The sequence below is a fragment of the Neolamprologus multifasciatus genome, chromosome 23, assembly GCF_963576455.1.
Source record: "Neolamprologus multifasciatus chromosome 23, fNeoMul1.2, whole genome shotgun sequence".
Classification (NCBI taxonomy): Eukaryota; Metazoa; Chordata; class Actinopteri; order Cichliformes; family Cichlidae; genus Neolamprologus; species Neolamprologus multifasciatus.
Window position 1 is genome coordinate 35524233 of NC_140460.1, and position 23245 is coordinate 35547477.

Sequence of the window (23245 nt, forward strand, 5' to 3'; positions counted from 1 at the left end):
ACGTGCGGCATATGTTGCTATGGACACTGAAGAGACAATGGACTATGATAAAGTAAAAACCGCCGTTCTTGAAAAATTTGAAATAAGTGCTGAGACTTACCGAATCAGATTCCGCAACATGACGGTGAAGGACGATGAGACACCCAAAGAGCTGCGAACGCGCCTTAAAGACCTATATGAAAAGTGGATGCTTCCAAAGGAGAAGACAAAGGACCAAATAGGAGATGTCATAGTGATGGAGCAGTTTCTCAGAGTTCTTAACCCAGAGCTGAGGACCTGGGTGAAAGAGCGCAACCCCACCACTTCAAAAGAAGCTGCAGAGATGGCAGAGGCTTTTCTTGCAGCCCGACGATCACAAAAAGGGTACATGGTAGGAAAACCCAGTTCAGCCCCTGCATTGGTGGGTAAGTCAGGGGGTGGGAATGGGTACAGAGCTAAAGGCCCTAAACAAAGTTCCCCAATCACTAGCAGTAGCCACGCTAGAGAAGCAAGGCAGAGAGGCCCGTTGGTGTGTCATGCCTGTGGTCAAGCAGGTCACTTTAAGGCAGATTGCCCAGGTCAGCAAGTCAGTAAGACTTACATGTGTCTTTCACCACAGTGTTTTGACTTGCTAGAGGAAGAAACAGAGTCTCTAGTACCCTCCAGTGATCAGGAGCACACTATCTGTGTTTTCATTGAGGGAAAACTGTGTGTTGCCCTCTTGGATTCAGGCAGTAGCCGCACACTTGTCAGACAAGATTGTCTCCCTAGCGACACCACATTTTGTGGTAAAGTGAAAGTCTGGTGTGTTCACGGTGATAATGTTGATTATCCTATTGCCAACGTTTGCCTTCAAGTTAATGAAAAGGAGTATGTACTTACAGTTGGAGTAATGGATAAACTTCCCTACCAGATTGTGTTGGGCTGGGACATGCCAATTCTTGGGGAGTTATTAGCAAAGACAGAGAAGGACTGAGAAGAGAAGAATCTGCATGTTGCATGTGAAGGTCTGCTAGTAGTCACTAGGTCTGGTAATAAAGCTTCTCATTCAGAGCCAGGTTTGAGTGAGTTGCCCTATGCAGACAGTGAAATTCCAGATATTGACAGACTCAGTAGGCCGCATATAAAGAAAAGTAAAATGCAGAGAAGACAGGAAAAAGTGAGGGGGACAGAAATTGCTGATTCACTTCCTGAACCAGAGATTGATGAGCTCTTGGTTGTCCCGAGCAATATTGTCCAACTCCAAAGGGAGGACCCCTCTTTAGCACCCCTGTTTGCTAAGAGCACCCAAGAATCAGCACAGATTACAGACAGAGTACGGGAAGTATTCATTGTTAAGAACGAACAACTATATCGTCGTAGCAAAGTTGGTGACCAGTTGGTTGTTCCCAAAAGCTTAAGGCCTGTAGTCTTGCAGTTGGCTCATTCAGTTCCTTGGGCAGGCCATTTAGGACATCTTAAAACCTTTTCCAGAATGGTAACTCGTTTTTTTTGGCCACAGCAATTTTCAGACACTGTCCAGTTTTGCAAATCATGTCCACAGTGTCAGTTGACAGCCCCGAGTAGGAAAGGAGACAGAGCCCCACTCATTCCTATGCCTGTGATAGACATCCCCTTTTCTCGTGTTGCCATGGATATTGTTGGCCCATTGGAGAGAAGTAGTTTAGGGCATAGGTACATTCTAGTGATCTGTGATTATGCAACAAGGTATCCTGAAGCTTTCCCATTGAGAAGGGTCAAAGCCTGCCAAATAGCTAATTGTCTGATACAAATGTTTTCAAGGGTGGGTATTCCCAAAGAAATCTTGACAGACCAAGGCTCAAACTTCACTTCCAACCTGTTGAAGGAAGTCTACAAACTTCTGGGAATTACCGGAATCAAAACGAGCCCTTATCATCCACAAACTGATGGACTTGTTGAGAGGTTTAATAAAACCCTGAAATCAATGCTGAGGAGGTTCGTAAGAGAATCAGGAAAACACTGGGACCAATGGCTACCATTTTTGCTTTTCGCCTATAGAGAGGTACCACAAGCATCAACTGGATTTTCTCCATTTCAGCTCTTGTACGGCCATAATGTCAGAGGTCCACTGGATGTACTTAGGGAAGCTTGGGAGGAAGCTAGCCCTGAAAAACAGTGCTCTTCCCTCTCTTATGTGTTGAGAATGAGGGACAAGCTTGAACAGTTTCAGGAACTGGCTCATTGTCACCTAGTAAGTGCCCAGCAACGTCAAAAACAGAACTATGATAAGACAGCTCGCAGGAGGGCCTTTAAAGAAGGACAAAAAGTGTTGCTGCTTTTGCCAACCACTGAAAGCAGTCTCTTAGACAAATGGCAGGGGCCATTTGTGATAAACAGGAGGGTTGGCCCTGTCACTTATGAGCTCAATATGCCAGATCGTCGTAAAAAACACCAGGTGTTTCATGTCAACATGTTGAGGGAGTGGATTGAGAAGCCAGAGCAATCACTTCAGTTGTGGGCTCGTGTTGTACTGCAGGAAGAAGAGCCTCAAGAGCAATTCTTTCCCACCAGTACTGTAGAAGAGCTATTTCCGGATTTGAGCCATCTATCACCAGAACAGCAGGAGGAGCTCGCGGCCATAATGCCACAGGAGCTTTTCAGCACAAAGCCAGGCTACACCCATCTTATTCAGCATGACATACGCCTGCGTTGTCCGAATCAACCACCCATCAGGGATACCACCTCCAGAGTTCCAGCAAAGCTAATGCCAGCATTGAAACAGGAGGTGGAAGAAATGCTTGCAACGGGGATTATAGAGCCATCTAGAGGTGAGTGGTGTAGCCCTGTGGTACTCGTCCCCAAGAAAAATGATGCAAGACAGAGATTTTGTGTTGACTTCTCAAAACTTAATGCTGTCTCTGTTTTTGATGCATATCCTATGCCAAGAGTGGATGAATTGATTGAGCGCTTGGGTAATGCTAAGTACCTCACAACACTCGACCTTTGTAAAGGTTATTGGCAAGTCCCCCTAACAGAGTCCTCAAGGGATTTAACTACATTCAGGGTTCCCAGCGGACTTTATCGTTTCAGAACTATGCCTTTCGGACTACATGGAGCTCCAGCCACATCCCAGAGGCTGGTGGACTTGGTTCTGAAAGGAGCTGATGGCTATGCAGCAGCGTATATTGACGACATTGTGGTATTCAGCGAGACATGGGAGGACCATGTGAAACATCTGGCTGATGTCCTGCAACGCATCAGAACAGCTGGACTAGTCATCAACCCTGGAAAGTGCCACATTGCACAGACCGAGGTGGAGTACCTGGGATACGTCATTGGGGGTGGGGTCATCCGCCCTCAGGTGAGTAAGGTCGAGAACCTTGCCTCTTGTCCTCCTCCAACTACAAAGAAAAAGTTGAGATCCTTCCTGGGTTTAGCTGGCTGGTATCGTCGTTTCATCCCCAATTTCTCTACCAGATCAGCTATTCTTAGTGATTTAACTCGTAAATCGTGCCCCAACAAAATTAAATGGACTCCAGAGTGTGAGGCTGCATTCATGGATTTGAAAAACTGTTTGTGTAATGAGCCTGTGTTGCAGTGTCCGGACTTTACGTGCCCATTTATTGTACAGACTGATGCTTCAGGAGTTGGGCTGGGAGCTGTGTTGCTGCAAGGTGATGGAGAGGACCAAAGACCTGTGCAGTACATAAGCCGTAAGGGAATGTGACAATGTGGCTAGGACAGAAGTCATTTGCCATTTGTCACTTGTGTATATTGTTATTCTGTGTTCTGTTATCCTATAGTCTATCATAATGCTTTAATGTAAACACAGCACATGTAACCTTGGGTCTCCATACTATCCCGGGTCTGTTTGCGGTAGCATTGGTTATATTCATTTCATCTGTGCAAATGTACTTAAAGCTAAATGTCACTTCATCATTAATTGATTTGAATCTTTCATTTGTTTATGTAGTTTGGTTATACTTACCATTGTGTGTTCCTCTGAACAGGTCCTATGTGTAAAACAGGTATGTGGGAATGGCCGCCCCAGTACTTCCTGGTTTTATAGGATATGATGTCACTGATTATGTCAATTGGGTGTAACCAAATGAAGGGGTGTTTCTTTTGTGTAAAAATTGTTTATTTCATTTAAAATAACCCCATGAGTCAGAGTAAGTGAAGAGATTGACTTTTCAAACTGTTTAGTGGGGTGAATGAGTTTGTTAAGTGGAAAAATTAGTCTTTGTCTAGACTATGTTATTTAGTCTACCCTGTTTTCCCAATGGTGGAGGTTAATGAGATCCAGGTGTGAGTAGAATTCTATATAAAGCAGGTGAGATTTTGACTGAGAGGTGCTTATGTTTTTGTGAAATAATTGTTGAAAGGCGACGCCAGAAAATAAAGAACACTTAAAAGAAACTTGAACAGTCTGCAGATGCTGTCTTCCTATCACCTTCCATGCTGCTTATGTCGTGCTACCTCACAACATGCCAGCTTCAGTGCACAAAGAGGAAAACACATCATCATGTAGCAATTTCAAATATCCAGTGGCCTTGAGGTTTTCATTGATGAAGAATGGACCCACTATCGTTGTACCCCATATACCACACCAAACTAGAGATGGCACGATACCACTTTTTTATGTCCGATACCGATATCATAAATTTGGATATCTGCCGATACCGATATGAATCCGATATAGTGTGTTTTTTAATCAATAAAAATGTTTTTTAATATCTTGCTGCTTTTTGTATAAGTTCATACTCAAATTACAAAAAAACAAACACTAAAGATATTCTGTTATACCTGTATGCAAAAAATATACTGCACCCAAAATATTTCATAGTTCAGCAATACTGATCAATCTAATAAGCTTAAACCTACTCCATCCTCCCTGTTCTGGTATTTTAAAGAGTAAGCACCCTAACTAATAGTGTTCTAAAACTCCCAGCCAAAAAAAATATGGAACCACCCACCCTCCACCTCATGATGCTTAATCGATGTAATCAACTTTAATTTGATGCAGTGTGGGAAAAAAATGCACAGAACTCAATTATTTTTCAAGAATAATTAAATAGATTCAACATCTTTCTTCAACAGAATTGCAGACTGCACAGATGGAAAAAGTACTATAGGTTACTAGGGTATATTAGACTTAATAGTTACTATATACAGTAATGGACTTCTATACATTTTTCATCAGATTAAAACTTTGGGTGTAAGATTCGGATAATTATTGATTAAAAGCATTTTAAATGACAATAAGAAAGAAAAGTATGTTTTTGTGCCCCCCTTTTCCCTGTTAATGCCCTATCGGCCCCACTGGCTAAACTTTGCTAGATCCGCCGCTGCGCAGTTACCAGCCGTCAGCTATGTAGAAAAAGATCCTGGTGTAAAAAGTAATATTAAATAAATTCTAACAACAGCTTATCAAGCTTAAATGTGCTGCTGTTGTTCAGCCGCTGGTTTCCTCTTTCTGGCGCAAAGTGGGCAATGAACAAACAAGAGAGATGGACTCGCGACAGAAATGCCGATCAGCTGATCATTGATCAGTTTCATGATTGAAGTAGCAGCAGGAGAGGGAGGGAGAGAGAAGAGGCAGTTGCTCCATATATCGGTTGTTAAGCGTAACGCGGGAATGCTTTACAAACATTTAGAGATGGACTTACACACTTGTTTTACTTCTCTTGGGGATAACTTTGTCAGAGATGAAATGCCGGGTTGGTAGCGAAGCTCCAAATGCTCAACCAGACCACCGACAGGTCTCACACGCCACAGCCACTCTATCACGTGACACATACCGCTCCAACGTGCTAAGGTTATGAGTTACGGCGTGTCGCAAGTTTTGTGAGGTGCTTTTTTGATATTTAACGGATCGGATTACATTTTTTTATTTCTCTCCGATATCCAGTAGTTTAGGTCAGTATCGGACCGATACCGATACGTAATATCGGATTGGTCCATCTCTACACCAAACCATCACTTTTGTTGTTCCAACAGTCTTGGAGGGATCCATCCAATGTGGGGTAGTGTCAGACCAATAGTGGTGGTTTTGTTTGTTAACGTCACCATTCACATAAAAGTTTGCCTCATCACTGAACAAAATCTTCTGCGTGAACTGAGGGTCCTGTTCCAATTTTTGTTTTGCCTATTCTGCAAATTTCTGGGTCATCCTCGTTGAGATGCTGCCATAGCTGGAGTTTGTAAGGGTGCCATTTGTGAGTAGCTAATATCCGCCGAAGGGATGTTCGACTAATGCCACTCTCCAGTGACATGCAGCGAGTGCTATGCTGTGGGCTCTTGCTGAATGAAGCTAGGACAGCCACTGATGTTTCTTCATTAGTGACAGTTTTCTTGCGTCCACATTTTGGCAAATCCAACACTGAACCAGTTTCACGAAACTTAGCAAGCAGTTTGCTAACTGTAGCATGGGAGATGGGTGGTCTCATAGGGTGTCTTGCATTGAAATCTGCTGCAATGACCCGGTTACTGCGTTCACCAGATATCAACACAATTTCGATCCGCTCCTCACGTGTTAACCCCTTCGACATGTCAATGGCTGTGAACAAAGAGAAACTTGTAAATAACTCATGAAAGAATAAAGTTACGTTGAAACTAAGCACACCATTGTTTTTCTTGTGACATTACCAATAAGTTTGATGTGTCACATGGCCCTCTTCCTATTGAAAAAACAAAAATTGTATCCAAGATGGCCGACTTCTAAATGGCCACCATGGTCACCACCCATCTTGAGGAGTTTGCCCCCTCACATACACTAATGTGCCACAAACACGACTTTAATATCACCAACTATTCCCATGTTATTACGGTGTAGCCATATAAATGAACCACCCTGTACTCAGACCAGCCCAACTAGGCCCAACAATCATTCCACTTTCAAAGTCACTTAAATCAGCTTTTCTTTCCCATTCTGATGGTCAGTTTGAACTTAAACAGTTGCTGATTAAACATTGGTGCTGACGAGCAGTTGAACAGGTCTTCCTTAAAATGTGTGCTCAGTCTACATACTATACTTACATACCCATATGTCACTGCATGTACATGAATGTACCCATTCACTCAAAATAGCAAGAGTACATATGGACATATGCGATTTGAGAAACAAGAAGAATACTGAATGTTGCAAATTTACAACGTGAATCAGCAGATAGCACAGAATCAGAGGTGAGTCTGCACTCACGTCTATTTGTGTACGTGAACTGGATGAACTCAAGCCTGACATACAACAATATTTTGATTCCCCACTGTTTGTGTATTCCAAATAAAAAAAGAATGAGACAACTGAGGTCAGATTGAGTAATAAACTCTGAACCATGAGCAGTTGTGAACATCTCCTTTCAAGCGTGACATAGCATTGGATGTGATTAAAAACAGGGTTACAGTTAAATTAGACTCAGAGCAGTTCTTTTTTTATTCATGCGGGGTACTAAACATCCTCTCTTCTAGATCCATTGTCTAAATCTGGCACATTACCCAACAGCTAGAGCTCAAGGTCATTCTGTCACCACTGCAACATCATCTGGGCTAATGCAAACATGCCCCTATGCACAGAGAAGCATGCAAGCATAAATGCCCCCAAAGCCTGCACACTAATGTGCACCCGTATTGCACACGGGCAAACGGGGATAAACATAGACATGTGCACATAAGTGTACTCGCACACATGCATACATATGGGTGTCAGGCAGCATCATCATTAGCTGTCAGTGGACCCAGTGTGGCCTCAAACTGTCACTGGAGGACTCCCGTCCCCGATGCTTGCCTTCAACCCATTGCAGTTCCAGCTGGCACGCTATGACATCACATAATTTCACCAAAAAAAGACTAAGACAAGAAATGTCTGTATCTTTAAAACAATAATAATAATAATAATAATAATAATAATAAAGGTCAAAAATGTTTATTTTGAGCAAAAGATTGACAGCGTTTTAGGAGTTTAGCCATAAAACAAAACCACTGGTTTGGTTCATAGCCTCCAACGATCTTATCTTTGTTCAGCATTTCAGTCCAACAGTTTGAATAAATAAGAGCTGCTTATTATTAGCAGGCTACCACAACTTCATTATTTGTTACAGCTGGCTGTGCTGCATGCATTGTGGCTGGGCAAAAAAGAAAATCTGTCTTGGCATATAAGACAAAATCATTTTAGCTCAAAGTCAAAAAGCTTCGGCTTTACCGGAGCTTTCGCCTGCACCTCGTATCATCAGCAAATGGAAGTCATTTCAATTTATAATGCTAGTCACAGAATAAAGGCATGTATAAAAAAATAAGAAGTCAGGGAGCTTCATAATGGAAGCATCATTTTCACATCAGTAAATTTTAAATGATACCCAGCACCACTGATGCTAAGGCGTATTTCTCTGACCTGCCTAAAGGCCCAATCCAGCGTTAAAACTCTGTCAAACGTAATGAAGTTGGACAGTTTTTTGACCAGGCTCTCATAAACCGAGACACTGAAAACTGTGTGGAAGACCTCCATGAAACGGGGCTATCTTTAAGCCATTTGTTACTGATTCATGAATCAGCTTAAGGGTCAGTAACATCCTGCTTTTTTTAAGTAGCAAAGAGCAAAAAAGATCAGATCATTCTGCCTTTCTTTTTTATATTCCTATTACTAATACCAATCCAGTTTTATTAGATCAAGATGCAACTTGGGAAGGTTTAAAGAGGAAAAAGCATGAGCTGCACATAATAGGTCACTGGATATTCTGCACCACTTGGTGAGCATTAGCCGGCTCTCGGGCGGTCGCTGTCACGCACAACCAAGTTTGTTTCTCTGTTCAGGCATCGCTGCATTATCTATTAAAATTCTCACACGGGGGCAAGAGTACCGCAGAGTGTGTCTGCCATCTTGAATGAGGGTGTGATGAGGGTGTGATGAGGCATAAAAATTCTCTTCACTCCTGCTTCCTTTCAGCCCAGGCTACAAACAAAATCCAGTTTAAGATATTTGCCGTTTGAGGCCGAGAGGAAGGTCGGCGTGTTTTCCCTTTATTGTCCTGTCAAGTACAGCTGAATACCACGGAGCTTTTCAAACTAAAATCCTAATTATGCCCCCGTGTAACCCTCTAATTAGTACATTAACATATCCGTCTATACTGCTCTACTTGAATGTCACACCCATTCAGCTCACCATTCGTCCTTGCTTCATTGTATAACTCATGAACCGCACATTCTACAGTAAATGACGGTCTTTACAAACTTGGATGATAAAGTACAGCAAATGTCAGTGGCTCATAAGCACTGAGAGTACAGCTGGTAAATTACTAGTGTTGATAACATTTTATAAATTTTTTATGCTACCATAGATGACATGAGACAGTAGCAATTACGTGTTTATAACCCTGGTACATTTTAATATATGCTATATTTTGTATTTGTTGTTGATTACGAAATGTGATATTTATGAAAAAGATTTCAACAGTCAAATACTGTTGTTCAATAAAAGCCCCTTGCAATTCAGATCAACACTCAGGGTCCAACATAACTGATGAAACAGCCCTAATTGCCTTTTAAGCATAGACTGTATATAAAAGATAGACAGGCCACCTACCGGTTTTGGACTCCACATTTATCTCAGTGTCATCCACATGGGGCCAGAAATTACCACATCTGGATGTAGTACTAAGAACTAAATAATAAACCAAGGCTAAGCTTTACCACCATTGCCGTCTAGAAGATGTGCAGCACCCTAAACTACGGATACTGGATGCCTGTGCTGGCATTTCTCCTGCGGTGTTGCTATCAGTGTGTGAAGAGTGGGAGAAGAGGGTTGCATTGACAATCCAACACAATGGGCAGCACATTGAACACATTTTATAAGTAGTCAGAAACTTGTAAATAACTCATGAAAGAATAAAGTTACCTTGAAATCAAGCACACCATTGTTTTTTGTTGTGACATTACCAATAAGTTTGATGTGTCACATGGCCCTCTTCCTATTGAAAAAACAAAAGTTGTATCCAAGATGGCCGACTTCTAAATGGCCACCATGGTCACCACCCATCTTGAGGAGTTTGCCCCCTCACATATACTAATATGCCACAAACAGGACTTTAATATCACCAACCATTCCCATTTTATTACGGTGTATCCATATAAATGGCCCACCCTGTAGATCAAGCACTGAGCAATGTAATTAAATAAAACTATCAACAGCTGCAGGAATAAAATGCATATGATTCGAAAAAGAGTCATTTCATGAGTATATTTACTTTAGGTACATTTACTAGATATTAAATATATTGGATTATAAAACCTGTGAACTATTAGGATAGCTTTTTTCCATCTTGCAAAAGGAATATCCATCACAAGATTATGGAGCTCTACTTTTCACAGAAATCTGTTGAAGAAAGAAGCCAAAACGCGTTGGTCAATTATTAAAGTTGTTCATCTTCCCTTAAGTGTTGCTGGAGTTCCTACATTGTGAATTTTCCCACTGGGTCCACAGTAAAATAAATAAATAAATAAAAAAAAACAATTAACAAAAACGTTCAGTTTAGTAATTACCGGGGCACTACCAGAACTTTTTTTCTGTAATTTTACACATTTATTTATTCATGCTAACAGATTTATTTCATTTTCTACAGCAGCATTTCTTGGATATGTGGAAAAACTCAGAAATGCTGTTAAAGCTGCACTTCTTTTTTCTTATATTAAGATATCTCAGGAATTTAAAAGTGTAGTTAAATATCTTCACAGTGACAGAAAGGGTGGTTTCAGTGGTTTGGCCTACTTACGATGGGTTGCATGTGGCCCCTGATGTAAAATGAGTTTGACATTATCAATCTAACAGATGGTTTTACTTCCATGAGATGTGATCATGTGACTGACTGATTTCAGATGGAACCACTGTCTGTATTATTGTCTACTTATAAATTCTTTAAAACAAGTATTGCATTACTTGGATGGAAATTATAAAGTATGTTGTAAATGGTCATTAAATGCTGCAAACTGCATCTGTCAAGTTTTATAAAAACATTTGCAACTTTACAAAAACTACCCAGACAAAGTTCATAGATGCATTAATTAGGAAACCTCAACTGGAATAAAAACTACTTGGAGTAAAGTTAAAGAAAACTGCAAAAAAAATAATAAAAACATGATGGACAGATTGAAAGTGTAACTGCATATCATGCAAGATGACTCTCTCCAGACTGGCCAATGATTCAATCAGCCAACTATGACATTACACCAGCTGGAACACTGATACCGACTGTGAGCACAGAAGTGCACACCTTACTTTGGGTTAAAAATAAATAAATAAATAAAAGATATTGCAGCTCCCATCATTTGAAGACCTAACAGAGGTCATAGGAAATTCTATGTGGAGATGATTGAGGAGCAAGTTGTCATTTTAAAGTCAAAGGCTTCTTTAGCTGAGCATTCCCACTGTGAAAAAAATGGACTTTTTCACAGGTGTGCCGAATGACTGCGTGAAGCATGAATAAGTTATAAGTGAAAGTCAGGCTCTCCGACCTCCCTCTGCTCTTGTACCCTGCAGTGCAATGCTGCTCTGTGATTACATGTGTGTGTGTGCATGTGTGTGTGGTAGTTAATGTAATGCAATAGTTAATGTACTATAGTCCACCCAACGACGAGAAAATATTCTGATTTATGGGACTGCCATCGCCTGTGACAAGAAGAGCACACATTTGCGCGCGCACACACATCGGGAACAACTCGCTCTGCTCATACCGAATAAAAACGTACACATCTTCTATGGCAATAAAAAGAATCCAAGATGCTAGCTGTGGATGCAGATAACTATGAAATAGAGTCAGTGAGAGGAATCGAAAGCTGGAACATTAATCAAAGAGCATGCATTTTGTATGAAGGTAGGTGGCGGGGGGGGCTTAAACAATGTGATGGCAGCATGGCAGTATGAGACAGTGATTAATTATGAATGGAATAAATGATGCTCTCAGTTGGATCATTAATGGGCTGAATTATTAATTAAGTCGTCTGGGCTTTAATAAATCCTAAATATACTTTTGACAATGTTTACAGCTTCAAGACACGATATGTGATCAAAATGTAAACACACAAGTTTGTTCTGCCTTTTAAAATTTAAAGAGAAGTATACAACATTTGTTAATCATGTTTGCTTGTGAATAAATTTTGAATTGGTATTAAAGTGGAACTGACATGATGGTGGGGGGGTTCAAATAATGAGGTGATGCTTGTGAGCCTAAAGCCTAAAGTTCAGCCTTCAGGCTGCTCTAAATACTCCCTGTCTGGTGCAAAGACGCCACTTGCTCTCCAAACCTTCTTTTTGAGGCTCAACCAATCAGAAAGTTACCCTAAAGCGAGAGGAGCTAATGTTTGCTTGTTTCACATGTCCAATGGTTGACAGCGAGGCCCAGAATCAGATAAATAAGTGAGATTTTGAACAGTTAATTCTCCAAAGTTGCTCCAGCAGAGTGCAACAATAACAATATGGAGCTCCAATAAAGAGAGATGGATTTTACTTTATTTGTGTTGCCATATTATGCATTTTATTATTTATATATTATTTATATTTATTTTATTACACATATTATGCATCTATGTGCACATTATGCCCCACCTTCTGCTGCCAAAATGAAAGTAGCCAAACATATTTTCTTGCAAATGAGTAATATATAATCTTCTACTTCAGCTGCTGCTTTAAGGGGGCATCACAGTTGATCATCTGCCTAATGGATAAGGAATTATCAGAGACTATAGCCTATTCCAGTTCTGTGTTTGAGGGATTCGCTTAGACACATAAGGAATATTTGGATTTTTTTAGATTGTAGAAGTAAATCAATGAACCAAAAACCTGTCCACATAAAATAGGAACGTGACTTCGGACCCTTTGCTTTTCAGCTGTTTATGGGGAAGCTGGACAGAGACAGACCCACCTATTTAAGTCACTTCGAATGCATTATTCAGGCAGGGAGATAAACGGGAGGTTTTTGTTTGCGCATGCAGGTGCATCCCAGGGGACGATGCTTCTTAAAGCGAATGACATTTGCTTCCAACATGGTTGCCTGCCCTCTCTACGTGTCTTGTTTCTCTATCGTGCTGGAGCTGTCCCCTCAGGCTGTGCCAACACCTTGTCTCTATTCTTCTAACATCAGCAGAGATAAATAGTGCCAGCCACAGACACACGGGGCCAATCTCACGAACTCACACCAGCACATACACACTGACCTCAGAGGTTTAATCAATAAACCACCCGCAGCACTTTTCCAAAGCTTACAGAAAGACACTGTGGGACTACTTATGTGTGTGTGTGTTTTGTTACCACTCTCCAAAAAAAAACCCACCCAAACATGCCAATCTATAAGCCAATAGCAGCACTGCATCCCTTGGAATGCACAGTTTTGTATATCTCAGTTCATGTTATCTGTTTGCACAAAAGAAATCCATTATCAGCGGTGACGCTAAAAGAAAGTGTTTTCTTCAAGTGTTTGACTCTTGCTTGGAAGAAGCATCACCTCCCATTAATACAAATCGACTTATAGATTGAGTACCTCACAAAAGTTCAATTCAGTTTTATTTATGTATCACCAAATCACAACAAAAGTCATCTCAAGGTGGTTCATATTGCAAGGTAAGGACTCTACAATAATACAGAAAACTAAGACAGTCAGACGATCCCCCGTGAGCAAGCACTTGGTGACAGGGGCGAGAAAAAAACCTTTTAACAGGAAGAAACCTCTTTCAGAACAAGGCTCAGGCAATGGATCTGTTGTGATTGGTTGGGTGGTGAGGGGGATGGAGTCATTCAAAGCTGAATTTATTCATCCCTGTTTATTGTCTTGTTCCTGAGAACCAGGACATGTTTCCATTATTGGTCGGAGATCATTATGTAGGATTGTTGACAAAAATTGTGGTTTGTGTTTTGCGATCACTGTTAGCCCCTCCCAGTAGCCACTGATGTAAGTGGGCTCATCAAATTTTCATCCCATGGTGGTGCCAACGTTTTTGTTTGTGGCTCTTGATTGTTGGCAGAAAAGACCTAATTGTCACACAGATTTATTTAAAAGTGAGAACTTTACATATCAATCTGCTTTCTTTAATTGTTGTCCAACTAGGTTTGGGGTCTGTAGCTTATCCCAGCTGAGATTATGTGAAGAGCTGGGTACACTTTGGACAGGACAAAGGAAACCATTAAAATATTCAATTACACCTTGGACAGGTATATTGGATAAGCAGTCACCAGGCTAACACACAGAACAAGCCTTCACATTCAAAATCACACCTTTGGGCAGTTTCGATTCATCACTAACTGCATGTCTCTGGACTGTGGAAGGAAGGTGGAGGACCCACAGAAAAGGTTGCAGCCAAGACCTTCTTACTGTCAGGCAACACTCAAAGGTCTATTACGAGCTTAAATACGGGCTAGTATTTCCACAAGATCAGTGGCAATTTCTGGGGATATAGAAAGTTTTATTTTGTTCTGTTTATTGTCTTGTCTTGTTTTGGGTTGTTTTGGATATTTGAATCAGGGAGGTCATTTTCTTAAAAAAAAAAAAAAAAAGTATTTTCTTTATTTTAACATTATTTGCTAACAGGTCAAAATCACAATATCAGTTAAAGGGTTGATATCAGCAGATACCAATATTAAGCTGATATCTAGGCATCTTTTTTAATCACTTGCAAGGCACCAAATCACAACAACAGTCCCCTCAAGATGCTTTATATTGTAAGGTGAAGACCCTACATATCGATGGGATCCACTAAAATACAGTTCTAAATATTACTTATAACCCTCACTGAATTTATTTCAGGAAAACATGCACCATAATTCTTTTTGCACTCATGTATGCCATGCTAATGAATGCAAATCATAATAAGGTGAATTAATATCCAAGAAATTCCCAGCACTGTGTGACACGGATGAACCTGTAAAGACGAAATTAGGCTGCGTAGGGAGTACTACTTCACAGCTCTTTTTTGGAGCAAAGAACACTGGTGTCACATACTGGTCCCACATCAGCATCCAGCAGAGAAAGACACCCCCACATAAAAAAATACCATCCTGATAATTTGCGGGCATTGGTAGTTTAAACAGTGTTAAAATGTGTTTGTTTTCAAGGGTATAAAGATGCACAAATGCATTAATGTATTGTACAGTGTATTAGCCAATCCAATACAATTTGAGAGACCTTTCCAGTGCAGGGAAGGGATGTTGAACTAGAGCAAACTTTTTCTTTTGTTCTGCTGCATTTTTTCGACATAGCTTGGCTCCTACGGATACTGTTGACTAGTTACATTCCTATTCTGGTTTTCCCCTAATGCAGACCAAACAAAATGAAATCTGAGTCGCAAGTCTCTGGCATGGGTTTTGTGTTTGGACAGTGTAATCCTTTGTTATTCTTACATTATTGGTTGTCGTATTGACAATGAATTGGCGGGTACACCACAATGTTCAGATTGCACTGTGACAGTCATCTCCATCCACCCACGGGTTATTCTTCATTAATAGTAATGAATTTATAGTCATGAGTAATGAATAATTTAAATAAATATTTAAATATATTTAAATATTTGTTTTCACTGAGAAATATATACACTGGCTCTCTCACTGTTTTACTTACAAATCAGAACTCTACAGTTGAATACTGGCTCTCCTAAAAGTTGGGGGACCTTTTAACCATAATCCACAATGTGATATCAGGATACAGTGATAATACTGCCTGTTTCTGACCATATTTTTTTTAATGTTCAGCTGCTCTTTTTAGGCTTGGAGAATTGCTACTTCTGCACCCCTCTGCAAGTTTATGAATTCTCCATGAGGACACATCGACGACCCCCTTCTACTTGTAGTCCAGACACTGACTCTGAGCTTCAGCTGATCAAAGAGCCAATTAAGGCTGGCAGCAGTATGCGCACAGTGTTGCAGTGCTAATCAATGGCATACTAAACTGCACAGGCACAAAGACTTGGTAAACTAGACAAGACAAACAGTGTCAGGTACTGCTGGAGTCACTCCGAATTACCTTCTCTTGGTATTTACATGGTCTCTTTTATTTTATTTTATTCTCATTTTATTTCAAATGAAGGGGGAAAAGGCTACCACTGAGGTTTTTGGACTGCTGGTTCCATACATGCACTTTTCATGTCCTGAAATTATGAAAAGTGCATGTATTTGAAATTATAGTTTTCAAATACATGCACATGAAATTATAGTTTATTTTGATAATACTCCAGCATAATTGAGAGATGAATGCGCAGTGATGTTTCAAAATCACTGACAAGAAGCCAGAATTGCTTCTAGAAAGAGTTTTTCTTTGTCAGGCTGTCCACTGTGACTGTCTTGTCTGGACGCAGGCAAGTACTACGAACAAAATGGAGAAGAAATCATATCAGAATGAGTGCAGGGACAGTGTTACTTGAGGAAAGCTAAGACTATTGTAATTATGTGAAAGCAATACAGAATAACTGAGAGCCTGACTGCATTATATTGCAGTAGATGTGTTGAATTCTCACCTGGTGCCTGTTTGTTATGTTTTTATTAGCAGAAAAAGCACAAAGGGATGCACAGAACTGTGCAATAAAGCTTACGCCTGAGAGACTGGCCAAGAACACAAGTAAATATATACAAATACATGATTACGAATTCATTTTCTTAGCTAGGAGTGGCTCCTGGTGTGGTCTTCTGCTACTGTAGCACCTGAGATGCTCTTCTGCATACCTTGGTTGCACAAAATAGTTATTTGAGTTACTGTTACCTTCCACGCATTAGCTCAAAGTAGTCTGACCATTCTCCTCTGAACTCTGCCATGAACAAGTCATTTTTACTGAATGTGTCTGTCTTTTTTAGTCTGTTATCTGTAAACCCTAGAAGTAGCTGTGCTGGAAAATCCCAGTAGTTTTAGAAATACTCCGACCAGTGTGTTTGGCAGCATGAACCAAAAGTTCAAAGTCATTCAGATCACCCTTTTTACCGATTCTGGTACTCGGAATGAACTTCAGCAGGTTGGCTTGACCACAGCAAGCCGTATTATTTGATAATTACATTAAAAATACTCTGAGAGCCAACAACAGCAGAACCACAGTGGTCAGGTCTGGTACAGTGACATGAATGGGATGAAGTGAAACAGAGAAGACAGTGGTTGACTACAGCTAATACCCCTCAGTTTTTAAGCATTACCTGTTTTGCAGATGGATCCAACAAATGCTTTGTGAGGATCTCTTGGGTCACATTTCAACCCCAAAACTTTTTTCAGTAAATGTAACCAAGCAGTAAATCTAAACCCAACCAAACAACAAGTTAAACTGAAACTAAATGGTACATAAAATCAATGCAAATCACAGTGTGAAACATAAAGTTCCCAAACAGGATACGAACCCTGGTTTCCAGGTTAACAATTGTTTAAAGTCTCTTTCTGTGGATGTTCTCAAAGAGATAATGCTATCTATAGAAGGTTCCTAGCTTATTTAACAATAGTAAAACTTTATGATTCATCCTCTCTCAATACATCGTGTATTTGAGCCAGCCATTACATGACAATAGCAAACACAGCCAAAGCTTCAGGCAAGCAAAAGCTTAGTTAAACAGTGACGGAACAGAACAGGACACTTGACTGTAATTCGCAGTCCATCTCATTACTAAGTGTGTTTGGCTCGCCTTAGCTTTGTCGTTATGCAGATAAACATTCAAGTGCCATGTTTGGTCACCCGTAGAACAAACCAATCCTTTCATCCTGTCCCGTATCCTCAGGGTGAATAAAGGGGGCCACTACAAATAAAATGCTTCTACTTGCATTTAACCTCCCTCCTAATTCTCCTCAAACTCAAGCCTCTGTCTTCTCTCTTTATTCAAACTGATCTTCTTGAGCTTTAGTGTAAGACAAGGAGGTGGCTATGAGCCAGTATTCTGCTGTTGGGGAGCTGAAACATGAATGCCAAGATGGATGGGATTTTATAGCTGGAATGTGGGGGGTTTGGCTGGGCATGAAAAGATTGGACACACTGGCAGTCGCTGATGCCAAGGCCTTCTAGCATGAGACCCTGCTGGGTTCCAAATATGGCAAAGTGTGTCAAAATTAAACTTCAAAAGGAGAAATATTTTAGGGAGTTTCATGCCACATTAAAGTAATATTCAATTGTTTATTTTATATTTTCATAGTAAAAAAAAATCTGTTTCTGACAGAAAAACCAGAAACTGTAGCAGAATATAGCAATAATGAATAGCTAGCATTAGCAGACTGTTACAACCTCCAGAAAACATATATACAAGAGATAAATATCACCCATTGGTTCATAGATTCAAGCTTTTAAACCTCAACTTTAGCATTATGACTGCTCTCATATTGTTTTGGGGTTTTTTGCTTTTGCAGCCCAAAATGAAACGTGTAGAAAGGTTAGCAACCAGGAAAGTTATCACGTAACGCTATAAAGTTTTGATTGCAAGCACTGGACAAATCATGGGACACAAATGTATATTCCCTGACAGGCTGTGAGTGGTTGCTGGCTGATGCTGACTGAAATTGGTTGCAAAGAGAGATTGGCTGCTAGCAGTTTACTGTTCTTGCCCACAGTTTGTATATCTGCAAATACTTGCTACTTTACACTCCAAGCACTTGCAAAACTTGAAAGAGTGCAACATAAACTACAACAAAATGATTTTAATATTTTTAACCAGTGCAATTGCATGGAGGCTTTTGGTGTAGCATTGCATAACTCTTTGACATCAATTCCATGCTAGCGACTGCCAGCAATCTCTAGAAACCAACTACAGAACACACTCTTCCCTATTACCCAGCATTTACCAATGGGTATCTGATAGGCCTCTAGCACTGTTTGAACAGGCCTTTACCGATCAGTTTCACAGCAGCTGCCAGAATCTGTAGCAACCACTCGCAACCAGTCAAAGAATACACGTTATTCTCTCATTATTCTCTCACTGGTTCTTGCTAGATGCTCGCTAGCCGGCCTCTAAGTCTGTGTGACTAAAGTCTTAGAGAAACAGAATTCTAGGAGTTCATTCACCACTCACCAAAACTGCTGTGTTTTACAGAAAGTCATATCCCTTACTGGATAATTTCATTAACAATGTTCTAAAAGGCATTAATACCAAAAGCATGGTTTAGTTCAGTGATTCAAATTAGGGGAGGTGCAACATTAGCTACTAGCTAAATTCACAAGCTTTGGCATTTACTTGTCAGTCAAAACACAAAGACACCAATCAATACTAATTTAAACTTTCAGCCTTAATCGAAATGGGTGACTAATAAAAAATTTCACTACTAGTGCAGTTGTCATGAAGGTGGAAATTAGCAATATGGAGAGACCTCTATAACTTTCAGAATTACCCGGAAGTGTCCAAATGAAGAACTGCACTTTTTCATCTTTGGTTTCATTTTACCTATGGCAAAAACGCAAATGCCTCTACTTTTTAATCCACTCACTCGCCATCTTGGGTTTTCTCCCAGTACTTGTACACTTCACTGTGACAAGCCAGGAAAGTCACACGTTTGCTCCAGGTTTGTGTCACGTATCCAAACCTAACTCCTTATACGGTTTCACCTCATTTTACTTCAGCGCTACTAGCTCCAGGTATGCAACTGTCACATCCTGCTGCATTCACCAACACCTCCCTCTCCACATGTCAGCACTGATAAGGGAATTGAGTGCCTGGCATCTATAATGGGGGAGGGAGTAGGAATGTTATGAAATACAACTACTTCCACAACCAAATCAGTAATGGCCACAGCAAGCAGTTGGCTCAGTTAGAAATGAACAATGACACATTTCATACTTCTTGAAGTAAAAGGTCAATACACTAGCAGAACTCACAAAAATCTCATCTACAAAAGATGAGCAGCATTGGAGCCTTCTGACTGAATAAAATATGCAATTCTTCAAGAACAGAGTATAGCTGCTCTTGTGGGGAATCATCTCAGCAATTCTAATGTTTGTGATTGTCAAAGAATGTCTATAAGAAACTTTTCAGCCTTTCAGTTTACTACTATAGCTCAGAAGATATTTAGATTAAGTAAAACACCCAAAAGACACAAATCTTGAGAATATAAATGAATTGCTAACGTCGTTTATGGACCACAGTTAAAACAGATTCCATTTATCTCGCAATGTAGTAAACTGTAGATTCACTTTGCTCAATCGCCCACAGAGAAATCCTACTAACTGAATACATTTTACATCATTATTTAATATTAACATCTCTGTGTGTTTGTATGCCGGTCTTTAAAAAAAAGGCAGTCATAGCCCCAGTGCCAACAACTCAGCCCCGATGCCTAAACCAGGCAATAACAAATACAACCAAAAGATTAGCATAGGTAAACACACATTCACTACAGATTTCTGTGTTTAGCATTCAGCTTAGCAAAGCTGTCTATAATTCATAGCTGTGTATGGGCACTGTTTGTATTATTCATTATCAATTTTCTGTTGCACCTTCCTACAGACACATTGCATTGCGGTGACACATCAGAGGCTGTTTAATGCTGAAGTCTACACAAATTTATGCAGACCTGAGGGAAGCTGAACTACTTATCAGTTTCAAGTTGAACTGTACTTTTTAATCTTTGCAGAAGGGTGACTACGTGTGATGCACATCGGGGTGGGAGAACGCATTACAGAAGAATCTGCTTGAAGAAAGGTTCGCAGTGACTCATTCCAAGGAACTAACTGTTCAAGCACAATAGAACACATGACTGCTTTTGCATTGCAACCATGGCTTACATTATTTAGCATTAGCAACATTTAGCACCTAGAAGACCCATTGGCTTGACGTGTCTATCTAAATAATTCCTTGAAAAGCAAAGACTTTCATTCATTCGATGCTATATGTACTCTGGTGGGCTTTTTTTTTTTAACAAAAGCAGAAGCTGCATCTTTAACTTGTTATACCCAGAGTCCAAGAGAGGCTAACGAAGCCTACAAACTAAGCCTATTAGAATGACTAGCAGGAGATTTAGCATTATAATACATACAGGCTATCCAGTTCAAATGTGGAACATTGTTTTCCATTATAATTGAGTCCAAACAAGCAATTTGTCCACTGGCTCTTATACATGGAGAAAAGGGACTAAATTGGCTGATATTATGACATAAACAAAGGCCTCTTTGGGTAAATGCAGGGTACAGCTAATATGCTAATAGTAAAATATGGTCTTTATCAACTTTCATCAAAATGTATAGGTACAATTGTTTAATTGTATAGGATTACACAAGTTAATAATCCACTTAAATCCCTAATTAGCAGTTATCTTTTATTTAAATAATTCTGTAACAGGTACATTTTTATGAAAAGTTTGTTTTTTGTGTGTTCTCATACTTGCCTTTCATTCTTGTCTAAATATGCAATAGTCCCAGTAAATCAGTGCTAAAGCATGTTAAGTTCACAGGCAATACAAACCTACTCAAACAGGCACGAACCAAAGTGGAACCAAAGGGCAAATCTTTGCTAAAAAAATCAAAAATGCCACTTTAAAACAATAACAGCAGCATGCACGTGCATTCAACTGCCACGCTTAGACCACATGGAGCAATCAAGCCCCCAACACCACCACCCCACCTCCGCCCCCACCCCATTCTGACCCACTCCACCCCTCTGATGTATGACATCCTATTGTGAATGTGCTATGAGGTAAAAAAAAAAAAAAAAAAAGAAAAGAAAGAAAGAAAGAAAGAAAAAGACCCTAAACCTATTGCCTCTAAAGGATTGGTCCTGGAGAAAGTGAATTAAGCAACAAAAGAGGCACTTACGTTCAAGAGCCTCACATGGTCGTCCGACAGAAAAGAAGAGAAGCGGGCAGTGATTCCAGCCTCAGACAACAATAGTGAGTAACCTTGAAGAGAGAGAGAGATGGAGAGAAAGTGAGGGTGGTGTTGGTGGTGGTGGTGGTGGGGGGGAGGAGAGACAGTGAGTTAGAGAGATGAGAAAGAAATGTGAGAAAGAGAAGAGACAGATTGATGCGTCCACACACCGCGGCGTAGACGCAAATCAAAACACTTTGGATCTTTTCTTGCATCTCCCCTCCTCTCCTCCTCCCGTTCAGTTTTGCCCCCCCACCCCCACCCCCACCACCAACCCGTGCCTTCGGGTTCCACATGTGTTCAGGCTCAGGCAAGCGTGAAGCGAGCTGAGGAAATCAGCGCTGCAAGTGCTTTGTCCGGCGGTTGGGAAACTCATGCTTCCATTACGTGGAACATTGAGCTTTCTGGCTGCCTTCTGTGGGTCTGATCCGCAGCAGATGGATGGAGAGGCAGGAGATGATATCCAGCATCTTGGCCCTTCTATCACACCTTTCCTGGAAGCTTGCCCTAAACATAAGATTTTATTTATTTATTTTTTAAAACTTGCATGTCCTCTGGAAAATGCAGATAAATCTCTTTCAGTGGCATGTGTCCAGTTTCCCCTACAACTCTGTTTCTGATCATACTGCACTTTTTTTTATCCTCTTTAAAGAGATGATGCAAACTGCTTCAACTTTTATAACTGTCTGCAGTTTTCTACAGCTTTGAGTTGCTTTTAACTTTTAACAGTTTCCACCCGGGGGAATGACAGCAGAGCGCAGCAGGATCAGCAGTTGTTTTGCAACTGAAAAAACACAGATTAACTATGAGCACTGGAGTCTTTAAAAGTAATATCAACAGTTGGTTGATTGGTAGTTTTACCCCTGTCAGAGAAAAAAGTCTTTGATGAATTTAATTTTAATAGGAAGGACAGGGTCATGAAAACAGGATCCAGGTATGGTATCGTTCTAATCCATTAATATGTTTTTAAATCCAGCTTCAGTAGTTTCAGTCTAATTGCCTTCAAATAAATGGCTTACACTTACATTTGCAGGCATATTCTACTTTTATTCTACTTTGTTTATCAGCACTCGGCTCCTTTCAAATGAAGTTGGGTTACCATGGAAACACACCTCTTACTGGCAGCACAACTCTCTGTATCATAGATTGTAACATGTCATTTTTTAACTGCAGATCTTCAGTCAAAGCTGTGTTAAATTGTATATGGATATTGAGTATATAATGCATAGTATGGAATTTTGGATGCAAAGTAAGCCATTTTTCATTATATTATCATGTATACACTAAAAAATAAGACGGTTGAAACAAATAGTAACAAATGCACTGGGTCTTGGAATCTGTCACAGACTGAATAATGGAAGGGCGTAGCCTCCATAAACTCATTAACAGATTTTGAACTTTGCATTTTTTAAACTCAACATTGTTATTTTGGCTATTTGCATTATGCCAGAAGTGACCCTACTTTGATGAGCGAGTGCTAAGCTATCAGTTAATGCCAGTAAGCTTGGTTAGCAAGGTGAATTAACAG

At 40.3% G+C, this 23245-nt stretch overlaps 1 protein-coding gene across 1 annotated transcript in view; it reads right to left on the bottom strand.

The window, feature by feature from the left end:
- LOC146492076 (E3 ubiquitin-protein ligase Midline-1-like) overlaps nt 1-21851 on the bottom strand; it is a 91917-nt gene extending 70066 nt beyond the window's left edge. Inside the window, exon 1 of the mRNA XM_085150393.1 lies at nt 21667-21851. The gene's annotated coding sequence lies outside the window, so the exon portion shown is untranslated. The remainder of the gene's footprint in view (nt 1-21666) is intronic.
- Nucleotides 21852-23245: the final 1394 nt, after the last annotated feature.